This window comes from Monodelphis domestica, chromosome 2 (assembly GCF_027887165.1).
Source record: "Monodelphis domestica isolate mMonDom1 chromosome 2, mMonDom1.pri, whole genome shotgun sequence".
Taxonomy (NCBI): domain Eukaryota; kingdom Metazoa; phylum Chordata; class Mammalia; order Didelphimorphia; family Didelphidae; genus Monodelphis; species Monodelphis domestica.
Genome location: NC_077228.1, coordinates 106470431 through 106482795, shown reverse-complemented (window position 1 = coordinate 106482795; position 12365 = coordinate 106470431). Strand labels below are relative to the sequence as shown.

Here is a 12365-nt window from a genome sequence, read left to right as displayed (position 1 = left end):
ACTGCTCTATGCTTCAGTTTTCACATCTGTAAAATGAGAGGGCTAAAGGGCAGCTAGCTAGGGGGCTCAGTGGACAAAGGGCCAGACAAAGAGATGGATAGCCCTGGGTTCAAATGTGGCCTCAGAAACTTTCTGGCTGCATGACCCTGGGCAAGTCACTTACCCTCAATTGCCCACCTCTTACCACTCTTGTTAAGAACTAATAATTAGTGTGGATTCTAAGACAAAAGGAGAGGGCAGGTTTTTTGTTTTGTTTTTAATGAGGGAGCTGGGGGCAGCTGGGTGGCTCAGTGGATTGAAAGCTAGGGTCAGAGATGGGAGGTCCTGGATTCCAATTTGACTTCACACACTTCCTGGCTGCATGACCCTGGTAAAGTCACTTAATGCCCATCACCTAGATCTTACCACTCTTCTGCCTTGGAACCAATACACAGTATTGATTCTATGATGGAAGGTAAGGGTTAAAAAATTTTAAATTAAAAACAGTTTTTTTAAATGAAGGAGCAGGACTGGACGGTTTTGAAAGCTCCTTCCCACTCCAAATCTATAATTCTGAAACCAGCAGTCCTTCTTAGATGTAGCCTTATTCAAATTGCTTTTTATTTCTATTCTAACCTCCAGAATCTTTCTGCCTTCCTGGGACCCTGTCACATTTTCATCTCAGCTCTGAGACAGAAAGGAGGCCAGCACTTCACCCAAACCTCAGCACCAGTGTGGCTGGAGGTTTTCATTACTCTCTCTTTTTTTGTGCCACAGCCCAGAGCTATTGAACTATTGGACCCTCTTATAGAAATATTAGAATCTCAAAGTTGAATGAGGACTCAGAAATCATCTGACCTAACCCATCCCTAAAGAGGAATTCCTTGCCCAAAACTCTGAAAAGCATCCATCCCCTGTACTTAAATACCTCCCCAAATGGACAGCCTTCCAACTTGCAGCCCATTGCCCTTTTGGAGAGCTCTCCTTGTTACATTGGGTCAAAACTGGCCTCTGCAAATTTCCACTCATTACTTCCAATTCTCCCTTTTGGGGTGTCCTCCCTATCTCTTTCTCCCAATGCCACCAGTCCTTAGGCAACCTCGAGAGTATTGGAATGATGCTCCAGATTTTCCCTGCCTAGATTCCTTTATAATCCTTCTCCTTCTCTCTCATCTCCACACTCCAGAAGGTTCCTGAGTCCTCCCAGAGCAAATGGGATGCCTCCCAGGAAAAGCTGCCTACAGAGGGAAAAGCTGCTCTTGCTCTTAACCATGGGAACCTGAGAGTTTATCCTCTCCCCTTCTCCCATCCCTCCAGGTCCCATTAGACCCATTATTTCTGTTGCTTTTGCTCAGGACACATTGCTCCCTCCTGAGGTTTTTCTGGCAAGTCACCGCCCCTTTCTCCTCCAGCTTGGCTCTAGAAGGAGAATTATCTGACAAGACAGACATTTCAGAGGCAACGTCAGCTTACTGCCCTAAATCTCAGATGCTGGACTCTGAGGAGGAGGCAATGAGATGGCTCCCTAAAGACCAAGAAGCCCTCTCCCTAGGACTCAAAGCCCCTGGTTTTTTTTTTCGTGATCAGGGGTTCTTATACATTTTAAGGGGTCTGTGAACTTCAATGGGTGAAAAATTATATTTATATACCAGTAGAATTGATTTCCCTTGTAATCCTATGTATTTTATTTATCCTTAAAAACATTATTCTGAGAGGAAAGGGTCCCTAAACTATACCAGACTGCCCAAGGGTTTGATCCATGGGAAAATGGCTAAGAATCTCTGGTTCAGCAGATAAGCTTTTGGAGGCCAAGGATGCCCTTTTTTTCCCCCCTTGCTGTCCCACCCTGTGCTTCCTATGGAGCTCTGCATGCACTAAATGCTCAATAGTTGTTTGTTGGCTGCTTGCAGTAGTTTTTTTGTTCTGATTTTTTTCCATCAGACCTAATTCACTGAGCTTTCCAAATTTTTTAGCTTATTTTTCATTTAGCAGCTTTTACATTGCCTTCCCAATTCAGAGTCAATCAACATTTAACAAGCTCCAATTGTGAACCAGAAATTCTGCCAGGTGTTGGCAATTACAAAAATTGCAAAACAGTCCAGTCCCTCCCCTCAAGGGGCTTGAGATCTAGGGAAAAGTCATCATGAATTGGGCTATTTTTTGAGAAGTGGTTCCCACTTTGGCACCTCCTCCCCAAGGAGAACATCATTTTAAAAACTACAAAACCATCTCTGACTGCCTCAGCCTATGTCACTGGGTTGGGTCTGCCCTTCTTTCTTCTAGATGTAAAAACTGGCAGAGTAGACACTGGCTCCTTATTTTTCTGTAAACCAAGACTTGGTTAGGTAAAGAGGTAGGCTAGGCAGCCTCCACATTGGGGGAAGTATGTACTTGTAGCTGCTTGGCAGGGAGGAAGAGGTCCTCTTGGTGTCCTCTCCAGACCTGCCTTTTCCTGCGATGAAATTTGAAGGGAGGAGTTGAGGTGTCTAAAACTATTCCTTTCATGACTATTCTCCAACCAGATATCCCAGGGAAGGTCTGAGTGATGACCAGAAGGAATATATATTGAACTATAGGAAGTTGGCTTTTTGGCCAGTCTCTCTCTCTCTCTCTCTCTCTCTCTCTCTCTCTCTCTCTCTCTCTCTCTCTCTCTCTCTCTCTCTCTCTCACACACACACACACACACACACACACACACACACACACACACACACACACACACACACACACACACACACGATTTGAGTCTGTGGCAATTGTTTAGATTGTAAGGAAGTTCATTACCTAGTTGGATTTTTTTGGGCAGCAGATTTATAAATTAATATTTTAAACTAAAAATATAGCCTTCAGAGAATTTCATTCATTGCAGATTTAATGGGCACTTAGAAAGAGGTGAGGATAGGACAAGTATGTGGTAATAAGAGAGAAAGGAAAACAGCCCAAGTGCTTAAGGATAATGTAAGAAAAAAAGGATCCACTTGTAGCAGGGGTGGTCAGGGCAGGCTTCATGGAATAGGTTGCATTTCATCAAGGGCTTAAAGGATCATAAAGATTTCAGTGGAGTGTTTTACAGGCAATAGAGGAGTGTTCAGACAAATCTGACCCTTTTGCTTCATTAGTTACTAAAACACCTATAGTGGATCCCTATTGCCTATAGAATAAATTTCAGCCTCCTTAGCCCAGCATTTAATGAATTCCTCAATATGGATCCAACCTTCCTTTCTGTACTTTGGAAGTCCCTTTCTCCTGAGAGCTCCTTCTCTGATTGAATAACTACTCTCAGAAATTCCATTTAAGGAGGGTTGGGCAGGCAAACCAGGGCAGCTGGGTGGTTCAATGGATAAAGTGCCAGTCTTGGAGTCAGGAGGAGCTGTGTTCAAATTTGACTTCCAACACTTCCTAGCTGTATGACCCTGGGCAAATTACTTTACTCTGTTTGCCTCAGTTTCCTCATCTGCAAAATGATCTGAAGAAGGAAATGGCAAACCACTCTAGGATCTCTGCTAAGAAAACCCAAAAGGAGTCATGACTAATTGACTAAAAACAATATCCAGGCAAACCATGTCTCATTCTCCTGACTATTCTCTGTACATCTCTTACCATTTCCTACCCCTAACCGGTTTTTAAAATCCTTATCTTCTTATCATGGGTTCCAAGGCAGAAGAGTGGTAAGGGCCAGGCAATTGGGGTTAAATGACTTGCCCAAGGTCACACAGCTGGTTATTAACCAAAGTCAAATTTGAACCTAGGACCTCTAGTCTCTAGGGCTGGCTTTCTATCCCCAAGTCATCTAGCTGACCTACTATATACTTCTTTCTATTTATATTTGTGCTCCCAGTACTTAGCAGTATCTGTTACATTGTAAGCACTTAATAACTGCTTCTTGGTTTGGCTTGATGCCCAGCCTTATTTTCTATTCGTTCCCTTCATGTAACCTATGATTTAGCCACATGCTGTTAACTGTCCCTTCATCACCTCCTTCAGTCTCCCACCTCATTTGTACAGACTGTTTCCCCTACCTGGAATATCTCCCCTGCTCTTGTACATTTATTGACATTTTCTTTCAATGCCCAGTTCAATGTCACTTGAAATCTTGTCTGCTTCCCTAGTTCAGGAATTCTTAGCCTTCTTTGTGTCTTTCAATAAACACTTAGCTTACTATATTCTAGGCATATTACAAAGCCCATAGATTCATCAGAATAATACTTGTTACCTGTATTCATAATTGAAGGAAATGCTAAATTTCCATTCAACATTAGTGGAATAGAAAACCATAGTTTGTTTTTTTTTCATTTAAGTTCATTAAATTTATCTGTGGATCCCAAGTAAAAAACTGCTATCTGAGTTAAAAACAATCTCTCTTCTTCCTCAGATTTTCCTATAGCAGCACCTTTTCTTTATCCTTTGCTCCTATCATACTCTATTTGCTATTATATATGTATACAATATATTTCTTTACATTAAATGTAATTATAAACTCCGTGAGGACAAAGATGATCTTGTTTTTATGCTTATATCCCCAAGTCCTACCCCAGTGCCTGACCCACACTAAGCATTCAGTCAGTTTTTGTGGGGGAAAAAGTAGCCTCCAGATTTAAATTCACCCCTTTAAAGAAGTTTGCAAAAAAATCTTTCAAATCCAATATCAGTTAGGCAGCTATAGTGTGACTAGAACACTGGGATACAGTTTGGAAGACCTGAGTTCAAATACTAGTGCCCAATTCTGCCTCAGTTTCCTTGTCTGTAAAATAGCAATAATAATAGCACGTACCTCTCAGGGTTGCTTCAAGGACCAAATGAAATATATATTTGAAATATATCATATGAAATATATTTGGGAAGTACCCTAACACATAATAGGTACTTTAAAATGTTCAATTCGGTCCGTTTAGAGAGGTCTGGAATCCAAACCAGCTTTGGGATTGGGGGGAACCTCTCTCTTCTCTGACCTTGTCTGACTGCTTGGGCCAGGGCTAAGGTGACAGATGGGATTTGGGTTAAGGCTGTGATGGGTTTGAAATAAAGGATAGAGGGTAGGGTATGGTTTCTTGTTTATTTTTTAAAGCAGCATGGTAGAAAAAAGCATTGGTCTTGATGTCAGAAGACTAGGATGATCTGACACTTTCAGATACATTTAAAAACTATGGCAAAGCTTAACTCTGGGCCCCCTGTTTCCCTAATGCCAAAGCATTGTAAGATCAAAGGATCAGAGAAGCAGATCTAGAGCTGGGAGGAACCATAGAGGAAATGATTTGCCCAAGGTGACACAGTTACTAAGCATCAGTGGAAACTTTTGGATTGCAATTAGGAGTGGACTTTAGGTTGAGACTTGGATTTGATCTTATATTTGGCATTAGGATTGAGATTCTGCCAGGAGAACATTATACACAGAGATAGATACACTGTGGTACAGTCGAATGTAATGGACTTCTCTACTAGTAGCAATGAAATGATCCAGGACAATTCTGAGCATCTTACGAGAAAAAGCACTATCTACATCCAGAGGAAGAACTGTGGGAACAGAAACACAGAAGAAAAACAACTGATCACATGAGTCAATGGGGATATGATTGGGGATGTAGACTCCAACAATCACCCTAGTGAAAATATCAATAATATGGGAATAGGTTGGGATCAATGACACATGTAAAACCCAGTGGAGTTGCTCATTGGCTATGGGAGGGGGATTGGAGGAGGGGAGGGAAAGAACATGAATCATATAAGCATGGAAAAATATTCTAAATTAATTAAATAAAAATTTTTCAATAAAAAAAAAAAGGATTGAGGTTCTGGTTTGAGTTAATATTGAGATGGGCATTAGTGTCAGGGGCCAGGCTGGGTTTTTAGTCTAGGGTGGGCTGTTGGAAATAAGGTTATTGCAAGGGTAAAGGCTATGTTTCTACCAAGTTGTTTATTCACGTGCCTGCATAACTTATATGACCGTTGAGTTAGAATCTGTCTATAATACACTGTTTAACACACCCAACTCCTCTCTAGTGGAGAATATCCAGCTTCTCTCCATCCAAGAAGCTTGCCCCAGAGGAGATCTGAATGACCTTTTCCTTCTCTTTTCAGCCCCAGCTTCTCTGTTCCAAGCCTCATTGCCCAAATATGTATGGATCCACCCTGGTCCTTTCACCTTCTTCTCTAAAGTATCCATGAGAAAGAATGGCTGCCAAATGGACAGTTTTATTTATTGACTATCTCTATTCAGCCCATGGCAATCAGCCTCCAGCAGCCTCTGGCAGCAATGGCATCCGTTCACACCTTCATACCACCCTCACAGAATTGGAAAAATAGAAGGGACCTAGTGGCCATCTTGTCCAACCCCTAAAATCCTCCCCCAAAGAATCCCAATTATAACAATTTAGATAAGCAATTATCTAGTAGGTCCATCCTCTGACTTGTAACTGTTCTCCTTAAATGATGTGGTCCAGTTGGTGGATGGGGCGATGACTGGGAAAATAGACTATAAACGATCATCCTAGTGCATGGAAATGGGTCTTGAAAAAAAAATGTAAGCCCTTTGAGGACAAAAAATAAAATAAATGATGTGGTCCGGAACTGAATCCAGTCCTCTGCATGAAGTCTACCTATGTCTAGCTATGCCTTCTCTATCTTAAATTTGTGAAACTGATTTTTTTTTTGGTGCCCAAACGTAATAATAGTCTACATTCATCTCTATAAGATGCCATCAGCCCAGGGCTCTAGCCTATCAAGATTCTTTGGACCGTGTCATCTGCTGTGTTAGCTAGCCTTTGCAGTTTTGTGTTATTTGCATATTTGATGGGTGTATCAATTTATCTTTATCCATCAGTCTACTATAACTCCAGCCAGAACTGGAAGAATTAAGAAGGAGCTGATGCGAAGGGTTCCATGAACATGACATATTCTTTTTTTTTTTAACCTTTACCTTCCATCTTAGAATCAATACTGTGTATTGGTTCCAAAGCAGAAGAGCAGTAAGGACTAGGCAATGGGGGTTAAATGACTCTCCCAGAGTCACATATCAAGGATGCCAGTGTTCATATTTGGACCCAGACCTCCCATCCTTGGGCCTGGTTCTCAATCCACTGAGCCACCTAGCTGCCTCCATAACATTTTTTGATGTGGCTTTGCTATCACTTCTATTAATAAAACAAATTCAAATGAATCAATATTTAACCCTGCAGAATATAAAATACACAAGGTCAGGAATTATTTTCATTTTGTCTTCTTGAAGTCAGGAAGATCTGAGTTCAAATTTGACCACAGACACTGTGTGACTCTGGGCAAGCCACTTATCTCTGTTCATCTTGCTTCCCTTGATTATAAAATGGGAACAATAATAGCACCTCTCTCCTGGGGTTGTTGTGAGGAACAATGAGACAATTGTTGAAAAGTGCTTAGCACAGTACCTGGCACATCGTAGGCATATAATAAATGCTAGTTTCTTTCTCTTCTTTATATCCCTAGAATATTGTCTTATACCTTGTAGGTACTTAATAGGGGTTTGCTAAATTGTGTTGTAAGTGCTTAGCCCCAACTAAAGGAGGAAGCACTTTTTTTTGGTTTGTTTTTTGTTTGTTTGTTTGTTTTTTGAAAACCCATTAACCTGGAAATCCTAAGGCCTGGGTTCCTGTATTGGTTTCAACCCCAAGCTGTGACTTTGGATCTTTTCTGGGTCTCAGTTTATTATAATGTAAAATGAAGACTTAGACTACATATTCTCTGATTTCTCTTTCTAACTCAAAATCTTATTAGTCTATAAGCCCTTGGACAAATTAACTCACTTCTTGGAGTTCCTGCAGCTTTATCAATTTAAAAAAAATGGGGCTAAAGCTTCCCTTTCTATCTCACTTGCTGTGGCTCAATCGAGATTAGAGCTCTAACTATGTATTGCAGAGCAAAAAATTCGACCCTAAATACACATGATTCTGGAGACATTTTCTCCCTCTTCCCTGGGCCTGCCAGAGAGAATTGTAAACAGGATCAAGTTTGCCTAAGAACAGTGGCATAGGACCAATGACAAGTTTTTCTTGTGGAGGGATGGAGGAGATGGGGAGAAGCTTTGGAAATAGTCCTTTGAGCATTTAAACACTTAATAGTTCTGTGGGTTATTTTTGCCCTCCCCAGTCTAGCTGCTCCTAAGAGGGGAACATTCTTTGTCAATCTTTCCAGGCCACCTTTTTGTCTTCCCATCCCCCTAGATTTCAAGGCTACAGAAGAAATTGTGAAAACCTAGAAGAATTTAGCAAGATTCCAAAGCACTAATTCCTTCTATTCTTTTTCTCATGGGTGGTTATTATTATGATCTTGTCATTAATAGTAGTAGTAGTAATAACAATCTGTTGCACTGGTGCAGCACTTTATAATTTTCAAAGCACTTTCATATATTATCTTTGATTCTTAACACAGCCCAAGGATGTAGGGCTTCATTATCTCATTTTACAGATTAGGACACAAAAGCTCAGAGATGTTAAGAACTTGCCCAAGAGGGGAGCTATATGGCCCAATGGATAGAGTGTCAGGCCTAGAGTCAGAAGGAAATGGATTCAAATGTGGCCACAGACACTTCCTATCTGTGTGACTCGGGGCAAGTCACTCAACCCTGTTTGCCTGGCCCTTGCCCTTTGGGTTTAGAGTTGTTATTAAGACAGGAGGTAACGGGAGGGGGGGTTGGAGGAGGGGAGGGAAAGAATATGATTCATGTAACCTTAGAAAAATATTCTAAATTAAATAAATAAACTTAAATTTTTTTTAAAAAGTCAGAAAATAAAGTTTTGAGAGGGAGGCAGAGAGAGGGACAGAGAGACAGAGATGGGGTGGGAAGGAAGAAAGAAAGAAAGAGAGAGAGAAAGGAAGGAAGGAAGGAAGGAAGGAAGGAAGGAAGGAAGGAAGGAAGGAAGGAAGGAAGGAAGGAAGGAAGGAAGGAAGGAAGGAAGGAAGGAAGGAAGGAAGGAAGGAAGGGGACAGAGAGACAGATGGGGTGGAAAGAAAGAGAGAGAGAGAGAGAGAAAGGAAGGAAGGAAGGAAGGAAGAAAGGAAGGAAGGAAGGAAGGAAGGAAGAGAACTTGCCCAAGATCACACAACTATGGGAGGATGAGAAAATTGGTCTTCTTACTCCTCTAATACTCCTACTAATATTCTGTTTCTTGCATATTACTGATGGTTAAAGGACAAGTCTATCCTGTAGCAAGGGAATGAATACTATGTTCTTTTGAGACCCCTCCCAACCTTGGCCCATCAATTCCTACTATTTTTTACCAGAGTACCCCTTCTCTGATCCCTACCCATGTTGGTACATTAGATACCATTTTGTGGTTCTTCTTAAGGAATGGTAGAGAGATTCTGTCCCTCCCCTCCAACCCTAATCATTTACCATTGAATGACAGGATCCCTTTGGTCACTCCCATGGCAGAACATTTCATGAATGCTAAAGACATGGTGCTCAATAAGCCACCATTTGTAGGTTACAAGAACCCTTTGGAGCAGCTGTAATTGGAGGGGAAGGGATGGGACCTCTCTGTGTTCTCAAACCCTTGGGGGCTGGGGAAGAGAAGATTGGCAGGTGTAAGGAAGTCAGTTCTATAGAGTTGAATTAGGAGGGCTTTCTTACTTACTGTGGCTAAGCAACTAGCTTTCAATGCTTGGGTGGAACTGGGCAGGGAAGCATGTGGCAAATCCCAGTTTCTCCCTCTGGCTACAGCCCACCCATCATGGAATCAATTCTCCTTCTCCCCTCCTCTCAAAGAGCCCCATTCTGAGGGTTTGCCTATGCTGTTCTCTCTCAAAAGAGCCCCATTTAAGTTACCTCAATAGACGAACCTTTAAACGTTCAAGAAAATGTATAGCTATATATTCTTTCATTTTTGGAATCAGAGGACCCAGATTCAAATCTCATATATGATTTGCTTTGAATAAGTGACTGATTCTCTGGGCCTCCATTTTCTCGCCTATAAAATGATTAGCACTTCTCCCCAATGTTCCTTTGTAATGTGCCTCAGTGTTTCCTGATTTGTAAGTGAGGGGATTAAGTGGCCTCTAAGGACCCTTCCAGCTTGATGATTAGATGACTATGTCATCTCTGAAATCCCCTCTAAATCCATGAAACTATGATATTAATTAAGGCTGGGGGAGGGGAGGTCCTCAGTGCCTCATTCCAGTGTCTCCCTTCTCTGCCTGTCCTCTTTCTCTATCTTGAGACTCACCTAGACCAGTAGAGAACTCGGTGTAGATGTGTGGGGTAGATGGCAACAACCAATATTGCCTTTTCTGGTTACCAGGTAAGAAAAGGTTAATCCCTCCTGAGCTAGAAAGAAGAGAATTCAGGAGTGAGCCATGGCTTGGAAGTCACTTTCATTTTTGACAGAATAAAAGTAGTTTGGAAAAGAGAGGCAGGTAAAGTCGCAGGGCTGACTGCGAGAATTTGTGAAGATTCCGAGGACTTTCTTTCCTTCTTCCTCCATAATTAGACACTCAGCTCATCTCCTCCCAGCTCTGCCTGGTCTCAAGACTCCCCCACTTTCTTCTCTGTCCTGAGTTTCAGTGGGAAGGTTCTCTTCCCTCTCTTTCTTTTGCTTTTACAGATTAAGAGAAGTGTACAAGTGTAAGATGGACAGACAGACGCAGAGAATGTGGGTGTGTGTTCAGGAGTGAGGGAGACTCTGTGTGTGTGTGTGTGTGTGTGTGTGTGTGTGTGTGTGTGTGTGTGTGTGTGTGTGTGCTATATAGCCCAGCTCAGAATGTCAAGAGAAATCAGAGGACCAAGGTGGATGTACAAGATACATGTGACTTTGTATGTGCTTGGGTGGGGGTGGGTGAAAGTATAGCTTCTGTGTGTGTGTGTGTCAGAGAGACAGAGACAGAGAAATAGAGAGAGAGAGAGAGAGAGAGAGAGAGAGAGAGAGAGAGAGAGAGACAGAGACAGAGAGACAGAGACAGAGAGACAGAGACAGAGAGACAGAGACGAGACAGAGACACAGAGACACAGAGACAGAGAGAGACAGAGACACAGAGACACAGACAGAGAGAGACAGAGACACAGAGACAGAGACAGAGAGAGACAGAGACAGAGAGAGGCAGAGATAGACAGAGAGACAGAGACAGACAGACAGAGACAGAGACAGAGAGAGAGAATGTGTGGAAGGTATAGGGAAGCAGGCTTTCTAGCCATGTTTCTATGGAAACACCTGATTTGTAGAAATATTTCATGGAGCCCTGAGACACACACACACACACACACACACACACACACACACACTGTGCCAAGAAAGCTTTACTTTTGAAACAAACAGATCAATGATTGTAGGGTGAGGAAGAGGGAGACAAACACAAGTAGGGAGAGTTGTGGGGGGAGGAATGAGGGAAACTAAACTTTAGGATAATAGAGAGAAAGAAAGAAAAAAGGAGAGAAGGGGAAAGGCTGAAGGCAGGATAGAAAGAAGGAATCAGGGAAGAAAAAAGAGGTTAGAGATTACTGTTATCATCTTGGGTTACCAAGTTGGAAAGATCAGGAAATTTGCTAGAGGGGAGACTGCTCTATAAATTGTTCCCTTTCCCCCCACCCCGTGGTCCACCTGTTGGGTCTTACCTGTGTACACCCGCCCTTCCTCTTAGCTCTGTGTATAAATCCCAGGAAAGTGTCTTTTTCCTCCTTTTCCTCCCCCACCCTTCAGCGGAGCTCGGAGCAGTGAGCTGCCTGCTCGAAGTTCTGATCTCTTCGTGTGTTTGCCCTGTTTCTACTCCTCCTGATCCTATTGGGGAGGGGAGGGGGTGGGAAGAAGGGAGGGAGGAAAGGAGAGAGGGAGGGAAGGATGGAAGAAGGCACGGAGGGAGGGATCTAGGAAATGGGGGGAATGACAACAATAAAGTCTTTATTTGGCAGCCAAAACTTCCAAAGAATTAATCCTCACACATCATGCCTTCTAACGGACCCAAATTTAATAACATTTCCTTCTGCTGTAGTTGGTTCTGGAGAGACCATGCATGGTCCATGTTTTGAAAACAAACTGAATTACAAGAAGAAAGAAGCATGCAAAGAAACCTCACCCATAGGCTGGGCAGGAGCATGAGCAAGACAGCTGGGTTCTTAGCCAGACTAACTAATTCTGATTCAAAGAATTGCTTTCTTTTTGGCCAGCCCAAGGCAACTGGGATTTTCATGTATCCTCTGAACAGGGATAGCAATTGCTGTCATGTTCTTGAAGAGGTGACAGGATGGACTAAATAAATTAAATAGAAGCTAAGAGATAGTGTACTGAAATCAGGTCATCTGACAAAGAGTTTGTGACCCACACACAGAGAACAAGACACTCTCCAAGGTCATACAGCAAAAACAGTGTAGCATCAAAATTTGAACTCCTTGTTCTGGAGTCCAAGTGGATATCAATGAATGCTCTCTGTCA

At 42.3% G+C, this 12365-nt stretch overlaps 1 protein-coding gene across 2 annotated transcripts in view; it reads right to left on the bottom strand.

Annotated features, from left to right (window-relative positions):
• Positions 1–11716, bottom strand: part of PRELP (proline and arginine rich end leucine rich repeat protein) — a 32529-nt gene extending 20813 nt beyond the window's left edge. The window contains exons 1-2 of one of the 2 annotated variants that reach the window (XM_056815755.1): positions 11552–11703; positions 10170–10270 (exon numbers count right to left, since the gene is read on the bottom strand). The gene's annotated coding sequence lies outside the window, so the exon portion shown is untranslated. Of the gene's footprint in view, positions 1–10169; positions 10271–11551 lie in introns of both variants that reach the window. The other variant, XM_007481185.2, reaches the window with a different exon arrangement.
• Between the last annotated feature and the right edge of the window lie 649 nt (positions 11717–12365).